Source organism: Camellia sinensis, chromosome 12 (assembly GCF_055761805.1).
Source record: "Camellia sinensis isolate YWXY chromosome 12, ASM5576180v1, whole genome shotgun sequence".
In the NCBI taxonomy this organism is placed as follows: Eukaryota; Viridiplantae; Streptophyta; class Magnoliopsida; order Ericales; family Theaceae; genus Camellia; species Camellia sinensis.
Window position 1 is genome coordinate 73,862,372 of NC_138972.1, and position 12,631 is coordinate 73,875,002.

The 12,631-nt window shown below is 38.7% G+C and overlaps 1 pseudogene across 1 annotated transcript in view; it reads right to left on the reverse strand.

Moving 5' to 3' along the window:
* Window positions 1-756: 756 nt before the first annotated feature.
* The window catches only part of LOC114261758 (putative zinc metalloprotease EGY1, chloroplastic), a 58,905-nt pseudogene continuing 47,030 nt past the window's right edge, over window positions 757-12,631 (reverse strand). The window contains exons 6-12 of the transcript XR_014345543.1: window positions 8,554-8,655; window positions 7,833-8,044; window positions 6,104-6,154; window positions 5,960-6,029; window positions 3,162-3,230; window positions 1,299-1,349; window positions 757-1,159 (exon numbers count right to left, since the gene is read on the reverse strand). The product of XR_014345543.1 is annotated as a putative zinc metalloprotease EGY1, chloroplastic (transcript). The remainder of the gene's footprint in view (window positions 1,160-1,298; window positions 1,350-3,161; window positions 3,231-5,959; window positions 6,030-6,103; window positions 6,155-7,832; window positions 8,045-8,553; window positions 8,656-12,631) is intronic.

The following is a 12,631-nucleotide window of genomic DNA, read 5'->3' on the forward strand; positions in this document are numbered from 1 at the left end:
AAACTAAAAACTAATGTCCCCAAACGGGGTAGGTTGAGGGTTTTTCTTTTTGGCCATAGCTGCGATCTAGTCCATGATCGGACTAGACGATACTGTTAAGTCGTGGTAGGCCCAATTTTCGGGCCCATCTTGATGATCCAAATCATCCAATGTATAGAGCTCGTTGGGTACATCATCCCTGCAAAAAATCATATTGATCAGATATCGATAGCTATTTTATTGGATTGTATTTGTTTCAACGACAACTATAATTTTAAAAATAAATCGCAAACACAGTTGCAATCTGATTAAGTGGCTATCAATGTCCGATTAACATGATTTTTTACAAAGAGGATGTACTTGGCAAACTCTACACATTGAACGATTTAGATTATCAGGATGGACCCGAACTTAGACCCCCCGTAACATAACGTCACCGTCCAGTCTGTTTAGGATTGGAGAGGAGCTAGACCCTTTTTTTTTTCCCCCAAATTAATATTGGTATTGGTATGTCGATAGCTTTGAAGGGGAGGACAAGATTCAAAGAGATGTGTAACGGTTCTGACTAATTAGACTACTCACAGTCGGTTAAGACTAGCATTGCATTTGGTTAGAACCTGAAACAGACTTCAATCAATCTCTCAATCAAAAGCCCAGAAGAACATTCCTTCTTCCCTATCCATAAATCAAGTTTCAAAAAATTGGAAAATAGAAACACACAGAAAAATTTTAGAGCATTCAAAGAACATATTGTTAAGCGCAAAAATACTAATGCATGTACAACTTACAAACATATAAAGAACACAAAATTATTAATGCATGTACATCTTACGAACATATAAAGAGAAAGTGGGTGGGTAGGAAGAGGTTATCTAGTAGGTATGTCCTACTATGTCACCATGTGCTCACCTAATAATAAGAATAATTTTATCGGGTGGGGATACAATGAATATGACTCGCTTAAGCCATCAATTCCTTTATTTCTAATTTAGCTTTAAAAAGTCAAAATTGGATTGCTGTGTATTTACATCAAAATGCAGTTACAAATACCCAGCTCCTTAGCAAGCTCATCCCACACAGGAAGGAGTGTCAACACAACCAGGAAAATAGCCACTGTAAGAACTGTCTCCTCCATGTTCCAATCTGTCACATCATTCAAGCATGGTTTCTCTGGTGCCCTCTGTGCATGTAGTATTTGCATAAAATTAGGCATGTGAACCATTATTTTGTGTTGTTTTTCATAAAATAAATAAATAACAAAATAGTGATTCAAATTTAATCTAGCTATTTTGTTCATATATAACCTACTGATTGCATACCTGACGCATCAACATATACAGACCCCAAGGAAGTGACAAAGGTCCACCAAGCTAGAAGGAGAAAACAACAAATCACGAAAGTAAACTTTAATTCAAACAAAATATTATCATAGGATGCCACTTTAATGGCGGTTTACAATTTGGAAACATCATCATCTACAAGTAGTTAAATACACAAACCATAAAAGTAAGGGGGTGTCAGAATACAATACTTGTTTAACAAAGTCTTATTGGGCTAATGGCTGTGGAGGTTTGCTCTGTCTGAAAAACTCTCATTAAAAGTGCCTTGTGAACTACATGCTTCATGTCTCTTTTTCTGATCCCTAGGCTATATCAATGACAAGGAGGAGGAGTGAGATGCTACAAAGGTACTCCCAGTAAGGAGGCACAGGAAAAGAATTGAAGTCTCATCTTGTCTATTGGGAAGAGGTGTGTTTGCCAGTAAAGGTGGTGTTTTGGCATTAGAAAGTTGGACTTGTTCAACAAAGGGACTGTTTGTTACAGCTTTTGGGGATGATTATAGCTTATTTTGATTTGAGAGTCTGTGACAGACTGTTTGGTGTAGCTTCGGCTTATAGTTTATAAGGCAGAAATAGCTTCAATAAGTTGAAAAAAGTTGATTATTTGAAAGCTAGAGTAGGGGTGCTTTTAGTTTCTGCTTTCTGATTATCAGCTTTTAACTTAAAAAGACTCCACTAAACAAGGCCAAAGTTTTATTTGTGAAGTTGTAGAGGATATTTGTTTTCAGAAGGGAGAGATTGCGGTGAAAGGTAGGCATTAAATTGGTGCACCAGGGTGGTCAGACAAGTTCATGGGTTTGAAGTTTGGAAAGAAATCACATGAGTTAGGAAGAATTTATCAATTTCATAATTTTCAAGGTGGGGAATGCTTGTGAAGTTTGGTTTTGGCATGATACTTATCGGGCATCAACTTTTGAGGGAGGTTTTCTAGGCCTATTTAGAATTTTGGTAGATGGGTTTTGAAGGGGTGGTGTGGACCCGACAATGGAGGAGGATGTTGAAGGATTCAAAGGTGGAGTTTGTGGAGGCCATCTTTGGGATAATATATTGGCTTTAGTCTAGAGGCGGCTCAAGATACTTCAGCTGGGAAGCTTCCAAGAATGCTTTATTATTTTATAAGAAGCTATGTCAAGAGGAGGATTCTTCCTTCCCTTGCAAAGATATTTGGAAAACCAAGACCCGTCTAAAGTAGCGCTTTTTGGGTGGAACTAATGAATCTATGACTAGTGTGTTCTAAAACTATCTTTCATTTCAATTTGCTTTAGTTGAATAAGAACATATTTGAAGCGATGCAACATTTGTAAGCAATAAAACTCTATATTACATGCACTCTTCAAAATAAGTCAAATACCCGTGGTGGACACCCAGCACTCGGACAAGTATGAGATATGTGTTGGATGCTTTTCAACGGACACTTCTTATGTAATTGTATATAATACTATTATTATACGTACATATTGTTTTGTAATTACTATAAATGTCTTTTTCATATTGTAAGTTACATATAGCATCATTTTATCTCACATACTTGATTAAAAATATAAAAATATGACATTTTTTGCCGAGTTCACGTATCCTTATATTTATGATTTGATGAATCTGATCTCTAAATACATACCCGCACCCAACACCTGTATCTGAGTCCATGTACCGTAGATAAAACTCCGTATGTTAATTCAAATTGAAATTCATTTACTACTTATAAATGGTTACTAAAACCATATACCTTTTTAAAAGCATCATATACAAATAACATGAGGAAATTGAATTAAAATGGATTGTATATGACAATGGTATCGAGTTCTACAAAGAAACATATAAATAAGCAAAAGGGTGGACATGCCACTCCCAATCCAAGCAATGTGTAGGTTGTCAAACCAAATCCAATTAGTGCATTTTTCCCAAAGGCACCCTATAAAACAAGAAATTCAAATTCTATAGAAGTTATAGAACACAATCATAAAGAATTCCAGGGTGTCAAAGGAAAGGAGCTCTTCTATTCTCTCCTTTTCATAGCAATTGAAGAATCTAGGACTCGGTTGATTACAAAGGGAAAAAAATTAGTGATGCTCATAGAGAGGTATTTACCCCATATGGAATTAAAATATTTTAACATTTAATTTTGTTATGGGGGTTTGTGTTATACGGACTCTTTAAAGTAAATCAAATATTTGTGTCAAACACTCGACACTTAGACAAGTATGGGATATGTGTCGGATACATTTCAACGGACACTTCTTGTATAATTGTATATAATACTATTATTATATGTACATATTGTTTTTTAATTACTATAAATGTTTTTTTGATACTGTAAGTTACATATAACATCATTTATCTTACATACTTGATTAAAAATATAAAAATATTACATTTTTTGCCGAGTTCGCATACCCTTAAATTTATAGTTTGATGAGTCTGACCTCTAGGTACATACCCGCACCCAACACCTGTACCCGAGTCCATGTAACATAGATGGGGGTTAGAGATGAACCTTCCAGGTTCTTGAAGTAAATCAAAATGAGCAAATACAAACAAAGTAGTTCCCTAATTCAAAGTATTGACTAACAATTAGGTTTTGTCGTTTGGCCTATTTACCTTCTTATCTAAAAAAGCCTTTGATAGTTGTCCAATCCCTTGTAATATCAAATCTCTGTGGAGAGATGCCACAAGAGAATGCCTCTTGGAAATTAAACCATCTGCTTCCCGAGCTAAGACTAACTAAAGAATATGTTGGGATTTATACCGCATCCTACCAACGCATACAGAAGCACACCCACACACACTAAAGAGGAAAAACAATCACACAGATTTACGTGGTTCAGACCAAAATGCCTACATCCATGGGAGAGAAAGTTTTCACTATGATAAAAATAAAGAATACATGTGACATGGCCAAAATATTCAAAACCCACACCAATATCCAAACCCCATGCTCAAGGGTAATTGAGCCCTTGCTCACTCCGGCACTCTCATGATATTTTTTCTGTCACCCTTTACATCACTATTTTTCCTCCTCTCAATCTCTCTCAAGAAAATCCTATAATCCACATGACTATTTATAAAAGTCTACCCATGAGAATCTTAGTTCCATACAATTCTACAAAAATTATGTTCCCCAGTAAATTTCAAACTCTACTATCCTAACCCAAATACATGTATAAACCAACCTAATAATTGTATGGGACCACCCACCTTTATCACATGCGTGGACTAATCCTAGCAATCACTCCTTCAACACATATGGGGCAAATGTTATGTGCACCCTCCAACCTAAGTGTTCTAATTTGCATGATACACTCCACCTTCACCTACATAATGTTGCACCCCCTTCAACCAAGTGCCCACGTTATTTGCACCTCATGCCATAGTGCTTTAAACGTGTCCTTTGTAGCTTCCTTTGTCCTCATGCTTGGGCTCATGGAATTTGTCACACCTCCGTAGGTGTCTCCATTGCCACGAACCAAAACCTTCATAGAAAGAGCACAACTTTCGACCCAACTTCCATTGATGTACACCCTTTCGCCGCAAAACTATCTCAAGTTCTATGCCTAAAGCTTCCTTTTGTGAACATCCAGCAACCTGTCGTCTTCCTCTTGGTGACCACCAAATATCATTGCAACTGTTGCTCACCACTATTCACCCACGACTCATATTACTTGTCTGATGTTTGATAGTAACTCCCCTCTTGTCACAAGATATTCCACGAACCTGTACAAGTTACCAATCATGATGTCCAATTAGAAAAACACAATCTAATTAACCCCACAATGACTGAACTTCCTTGTTGATTGAATCAGATTACTCCTAGATCATCCTTTATCACCCGCGGTCAAACCTGATCACCGTCAAATCTATCCAATTCCTTTAAACCATTTAATAGAGAATATATGTAACATAGCAAAAATACTCAAAAACCCACACCACCGAACCCCATGCTCAAGGGTAGTTGAGCCCTTGCTCACCCCGGTGCTCTCACGGTATTTTTTCTCTCACCCCTTACATTTCTATTTTTTCGCCCCTCAATCTCTCAATCTCTCTCAAGAAAATCCTATAGTCCACATGACTATTTATAATAGTCCACCCATGAGAATCCTAATTTTATACAATTAGGTAACCAAATCCTACATATATTAGGTTCCCCAGTAAATTCCAGACTCTACTATCCTAACACAAATACATGTATAAACCAACCTAATAATCATATGGGACCCACCTTTATTACATGGGTGGAATAATCCTAACAACATATGCTTAATTGCTTATAATATAATCTTCGCACTTGTATTACATCCTAGTTCTCAAGCTAAGGGCCTATGACATTGAAACTTAAAACTAGAAATGACAGTTAAAGCATGAACTTAATAAACATGTGTGGCATATAGCTGCTCAATCCCTAAAATCCTGAAGCCAGCATCACGACTAAGACTTGTGGTTCTCCGTCTATGTATCGTGTATTATGACCAAAGTCCAACCCTTAAAAAGCTCCACAAAACAAATTGATCTTTTTGTTAATTTTAAGACAAGTTTTAGCAATTAGCATGGCAAGAGCTTAGCCTGTAATTATTGTCCAAGCTCCTTCATGCTTCCTGATTTACCATAAACCTTAATACTTCATCAAACTATAAAAACAAAGGATACCTGTATAGCTCTTCCACCTTCAATACATCCCACTTGAAGCATATTAAAAGCTGACGTAGTTAACCCACACCTACAACAAGGACTTGAATGGTTAGCAATCTATACATCGTAATAAAGAAACAATGTTCAAGAATGGTGTCTCACCAGCCTGCAATTACAAGAGGATGGACCCAAACTGTGGCTGTATGCATTGCTCTACAGGGACACATTAGCAAAATCTCAATCAGTATTGTCAAGACAACAATAATTTCAGTTTTGAACAAAAAATTATATATCAAACTGACACTTAATTAAGTTAAAGAAGATAATTGAGATAACATTCAGTGCTTCAGCTTTACAATAGTTATACTTTATTTATTTATCTTCCAAAATTGCAATAATTAAAAAACCATTAAGTTGATGAATCATACAATGAGATTATGGGAGAGAGTACGTGATCAATGCTTAAGGTGTTAGAGAATTAGCTTAAATTTATGCATGGCAGATCAACTAAGGCAAGAACACATTTATTAAGACAGTTAATAGAAAAGTATTGGAAAAAAAAAGGGATATACATATAGTTTTAATAGTTTTTGAAAAAGCTCAAATTAGGGTGCTTAGAAATATAATATAGGGGGTGTGGGAAAAAAATAGTGTGGGATATATTGATGTGACAAAAGGCATGATGAGGTTGTGACTACAACTAGATCACCAAACTAATGAATTTTTAATGGATGTTAAGGGTCAACTTTGAGTCATTACCTAGTTACCTCAGGGGTCTGCCACATAGATGTGTGACGGTGATGATGTGACACCCGTAGTGCTCGCCACGTGCCAAACACAATATAGATACCCACGTTAGCTAAACACATTCAAGATAATATCCCATGATAAATGTTTTTCACAAATGATATATTGTTATAGTGGATGACACTAAAGAAGAACATAACACCAAATTAGAAATCTAAAGAGAAAAACCAGAGTCAAAATGATTTTAAAGTAGTAATAATAAAACTAAATATCCAGAATGTAACTTTGGTAACAACTAAAGGAGAAATAATGAGGTGAATATTAAAAATCATAAGATAACAAAAGGTGAACATTTTTATTAAATAGGTTCGGTTATTAATAAGAATGGCGAGATTGAAGATGATGTGATCCATATAATTAATGTGTATTGGCCCAAGTGAATGAGTGTATCTAGCTTATTATGTCATCTATGAATATTAACAAAATTGAATGGGAAAGTTTATAGAGAGCTATAAGGGCAACAATGATTTACAGAATAAAATGTTGGGCAACTAAGAAACAACACATTCATGAAATGTGTGTAAATGAGATAAAGATGCTTAGATGGATTTGTGGTAAAACTAAGAAAGATTGAATTTGAAGTGAATATATTCATTAAGTGGTTGGAGTAACACCAATTGAAGTTAAATTGAGAGAAAACAAGTGAAGATGATTTGATTATATAGAACGAAGATCTATAGATGCAATAGTAAGGAAAAGTGATATGATCTCTATAAATGGAAATGTTACGAGGATGGACAAACCTAAACTGACATGGGATGTTGTAATAAAAAAGAATAGTGATTTTTTTGGTTTCATTGAGCATATAACCATTCATAGAACAAAATGGCGAAAAATTATTAATGCAACTAATCCTACTTGATTGGGACACAAGGTTTAGTTTGATTTGGCATATTTTATTTTTATTTATTTTTCTTTTTTCTTTTTATTAAGACCCTAGCACATCAAGAGTCCCATCTAGGATATTTGGTATGAGGTATAATCCAAAGGGGTATTATAACAATTAGGTCTAGGATTTATTGATAGTTTGCATATGTATCATTTATCAGCCAATCAAAGCTATCAAAGCAGAGAAAAAACTTACACATAACCTAAAGTGGCTCTGCTTATTAATCCAAGAAGCAAAGAACCTTGAAATAGCATGCTAGGAACCTGCACCAAATCCCCTGCAGCATTTGGGTTTGATGAAAGCAGCAAGCCAACAACAAACATAGAAAAAGACAATGTAGCACCAGTAAATGGACCCGCAAGGGAAATATCAACTTTTGTCTTTCGGTCAGGGAGAATAGATTTGACCTGCAGAAGCCAAGATGTGATGCTTTTTAAGCAATAAAAATGAGGTATATCATAAATTTACAAACAAATAGAACAGACATAGATCATAATTCCAATCAAAAAATGAAAGGAAAAAAAACAATAAAATAAACTCTCAACGATATAGGTAGAAAAATTGCATCCATGGATCAAATCAAAAGAGCAAAAAACAGAAAAATGTCGTGACAAAAAAGTGCTTTTACCGAATAGAGTTGATCTCATTTATCAATGGTAATGGGACCATTATCTTATTGATGAAAGAAGATGTTGTTAAATGGCAGACTTGAGATAAATTCAAACTCTCTAAAATTTGATACAACAAATTATTTAAAAAAGGAAAATGCTAACAGCTAGCCCATGGGCGGTGGTTAATGTTGGTATATGTGTAAAAAAATACAATAAAATATATAGGGAGAGTGTATGGAAATATATAACATAATAAGAACTTCATTTAAATTAACATCCATCAAGTGATAAGTAGACATAATTACCTGAGTAATTGCACAAAAGCTTCCAAGAGTAATATTAGGAATGAAGAATGGAATGCTTAGTTTTACTTTCTTTGGGAAAGCAGCCAAAAAATGCCCTACTTTCTGCGTCAATTGAATTTTCTCATATGCATATTCAAAAGATAACATACTACATGAATGACTAATTAGGGTGGAATTAACCTCGGGGAGGAGAAAAAATAAGGTTCAGTCTGGTTAGGTAGCATTTACCATTTACCATTTTTTGTTTACAGAAAATAGAAAACATGTTCACCTTATTTTATTTTATTTTTTTGCTAAAAACAAATACAAAAAATATGTTTGGTACACACATGTTTTAAAATACCCAAAAAAATAAACAAGAAAACATGTTTGGAGATTTGCCAAAGGGTGTGGTTGCCAGAGGGGGTGGGAGAGGGAAGCGGGAATGAAAACTTATTTTCAAAACAAGTGAAAACACAAAATTTGTGTTTCCTAGAATTTTGTAAAATTTGAAAATTGTTTCCATTTTTTGGAAATGAAAACAGTTGTCAAAACAAGAACAAAAAACAGTAACATAACCGAACATATACTTAAAACATGTTTGGTACTTTTTTTTTTTTTTTTAAATTGTTTTCCAAACAAGGCTCCAAAATAAACACACACATACAGAGAATGAAACCAAAAAAAAAAAGAAGAAGAAGAAGAAGTAGTGTTTTTCAAACTTATTTTGGTGTATTAACAATAAAAGGAAGCCCATTAAACTTCAAACTCTCTTGGGAAAAAACAAAAACATGCTCCTTTTCCTTTTCTTTTTTTTTCTTTTTTTTTTTTTCAAAAAACAAGAAACACACAACGAACCAAACAACAACTAAGTTACAATGCAGATCAAAACAAAGTTATGCAACCAATGAATACAAGAAGTGCAAGTTATGACATTCTCTTTCGTAGCATCCATTATCAGTAATATTTCAATACATATGCAGCTTCCAACAATCTCATGCACCGAATGCACAATGTATACAGTAGGTAGCTAGAGGAAACAATGACACAGGCATAAAATTTCAAGATTGCCAACTCGAGATGAGTGATGCTTTCTGTGAAACAACCAATAGTAAATAACTGTACGGGGGCGAAATATCCTCTGCTTTCCGTACTCCTTGCACTCCAAGCCTCTCTTGACGGCGTCTAACCTGGCGACACAGAAACGGTGAGCTGCCCGGCGGTGGTGTGCCGGATAGACCCTCCGACGATCAAGTCAGTCCACTTGAAGAAGAAGATTAGGAAGAGAGTGTTTTTTTTTAGAGAAAGAGATTGCATACCTCTAACGTTCGTCCTCCTCCCTATTTCAAGGCTGGCCATGCAGCCTCAAGATTATGCGCGCACTACCTCTGCTGTCCTTCCCAGGACAGGTGGTAGTGCTCACCTCTTACCACCTTACGCGTGTAAAGGCTTAGTCCTCCCACTAGTACACGCAGAACTGTCCAACGGTATTGGCGCATGCTTGGAGCTGATTTCCTCTATCCCTCATGCCATTGGTCCAGGTGGCACACTCGACCAGAATACCGTGACCGACCTATCACTCGTGGAGAGTTGCCATCGCATGCACACCACTGAGCTATGCACCGCCAGGCTGTCCCTCGTGAAGGGGCCAAAGGGCGGCACTCATGGCCAAGTTGATATTGACCGGTTCATTTGGCTAACCGGTTGTGAGGTATGCCGGCCTCCACCCGTCCTACCTTCATTCTCGGTCACACGAAGTCCACTTATCTCGGCTGGTCAGTCAGAAGCATGCCAGCCCTAACCGCGTCCACAGTCTAGCCCGAGTTGCTCCTAGCTTGGTCATCAGACACTGCTACGCCCACGGCCGCGTTATAGCTCGGCCAGGCATTAGTTCGTCTCTGGCCGGTCTCCTGCTCGGCGGCGTGCAGTTCGTCATGATCGGCGTTATCGTAACTCGGCCGTACTAGCGCGCAAATCTCCCCTCTCAATTGCCCCTTAACCCCATCCGACCTAGTCGTGACTGGGGTTACCATGGTGATCGAGCTAACCGATGAGTTGTGCCATCACCAAGCCGAGCATGATTGGGGGCATATCTATCGCCGAGCTATCCTGTTTGGTCGGCTATTTTCTCCGCAGTCTCATCAAAGGTCGTACAGCCATACTGATAGCCGCGTTTCCAGTGCCACGTGGCATCACGCCATTGGGTCGTGCAGCCAGCTGTCCTGCACGCGCAGAATTCAAACGGCGCAGCTGTTTGGGGTTCATTTCCCCCTCTTTTATATTCCAACGAAGGGCCTACAATTCTTCACTTTTCACCTTCTCTTCCGCACAAACCCCAAACCTCTCAAACCTTCGAACCCCCCAGACCACTGCCCTTACTGTCTCAGTGCTACATCCTCAATTTCAGATCCTTTCGAAGGCCACGATCAAGCTCTCGAGGTTGCGTTCAACCTCGCATCTGTCCCCCTGGTAAGCTACACTACCTTCCCTTGCATTTTCTGTTTCTGTTTCTCGAAATTCTTTATACATGTTCTTCGATTCCGTGCCACTGTGCTTCGTGTGTGTGTGTGTGTGTGTGTTTTTTTTTTTTGTGACCACCAGAGTCCCCTTTCTTTGCTTAGAACCTGCACACCCTAGGGAAAATGGGAACTTTGAGAATGGAAGGGGCCTCTGAGCCCCCTGTTCCTCCTTGGTTCAAACGAGTTCGCCCCACTTCTAGGATGAACAATTTAAATCTGGGTAGAACCGAGCTAAACGCTCATTTAGATCCATAGGTAGAGCTATAGCCGAGCAAAAACTGGTTTGTGGCTTCTTACCGAGGTCGCAACCGAACTGAATACTTTAATTAGATTGGTAAATAGGAACGCACCGAGCTGAATACCATAGCCGAGCTGAATACTCCATTAGATCTGCAAATAGGAGTGAACCGAGCTAGGAAATCGACAAAGTGGTCTAGCTGAGGTAGGGGTCGAACCGGCCAAACACTAGTGACCCTTTTATTGAGCTAGTTGCAATAAGAGCCGCGCAATTTTTGCCGTGCTAACCCTTCGAAATTATTTTTAATAATGCAGAACACACTAGGACCGTCTAGGCCAGTCCAGAACCATCATTGGTGGAGCTCAAGGTCCGAGCAAATACACTATCCTTTTTGACCGAGATAGTCAATAAACCAAATAAAATCGAGATAAATGGGGAAGTACCGATTTATGGTTAGCTCGCCCAGCGCGATGGCGGAGTTTCGAAGGGAGTATAACATCCCCGATGATGTCGTCTTAGAGCTCGCCAAAAAGGGAGACACCTCTTGGGGGACCTAGACCGGTGCCCCTTTACCGTTGTATCAATAGTAGAGGGAGGGCTCCGCTTCCCGGTCCAGCCTTTGATCTGCGAGTTTTTGAGGCAGACAAGGCTTTGCCCGACCTAAGTTTCAAATAACACTTACAAAATAATAAACGGGGTCGCCGAACTGAACCGGAGGCTCGGTCTCAATCTCGGTCTGGCTGAAATTTTCCACCATTATAGTCTTAGTAGAAATAAGAGCGGCTTTTGCTGGTACCTCAAAGTGAAGAAGGGCCGAGCAAAACTCATAGAGGGCAACCCGGACAAGGAGACCAACGACGACGACTTCTTGTGGGTGTCCGGTCGCTATGAGGACACCGAGGCACCCATACCGGGATGGTATATTAGAAAGGATTTTGGCAGTGCGGGTGAGTTGCTCGGCTGACCGCGCTATTTTCTTTATGCATTCATTACTTTCTATGCCGATCTGACACTTGTCTTCTTTTTGCAAATAAGCACCTAGCAGCAGACTACCACCAGGCCAACCAAGAGGCCATCAGAACCCTGCTGCGCCATCCTGCCGAGGAGAGGGAGGCTTCGAAACTGCTCAGCTTCGAGCAGACCTACAACTACACCGCACCGCGAAGGAGCCGGGTTACCGACTTTCTGCGTGCGCCGTCCCCAGAACCAGATCCAAACCTACCACCGATCAGACTTGTTCCACTCACCGCCAAGCAAGAAATGGCGAAAATCAAGGCCATCAAGTCCATGATCACCGGGGAAGAAGGCGAGTCCCAACCACCAGAGGCAACCGGGGGGACTT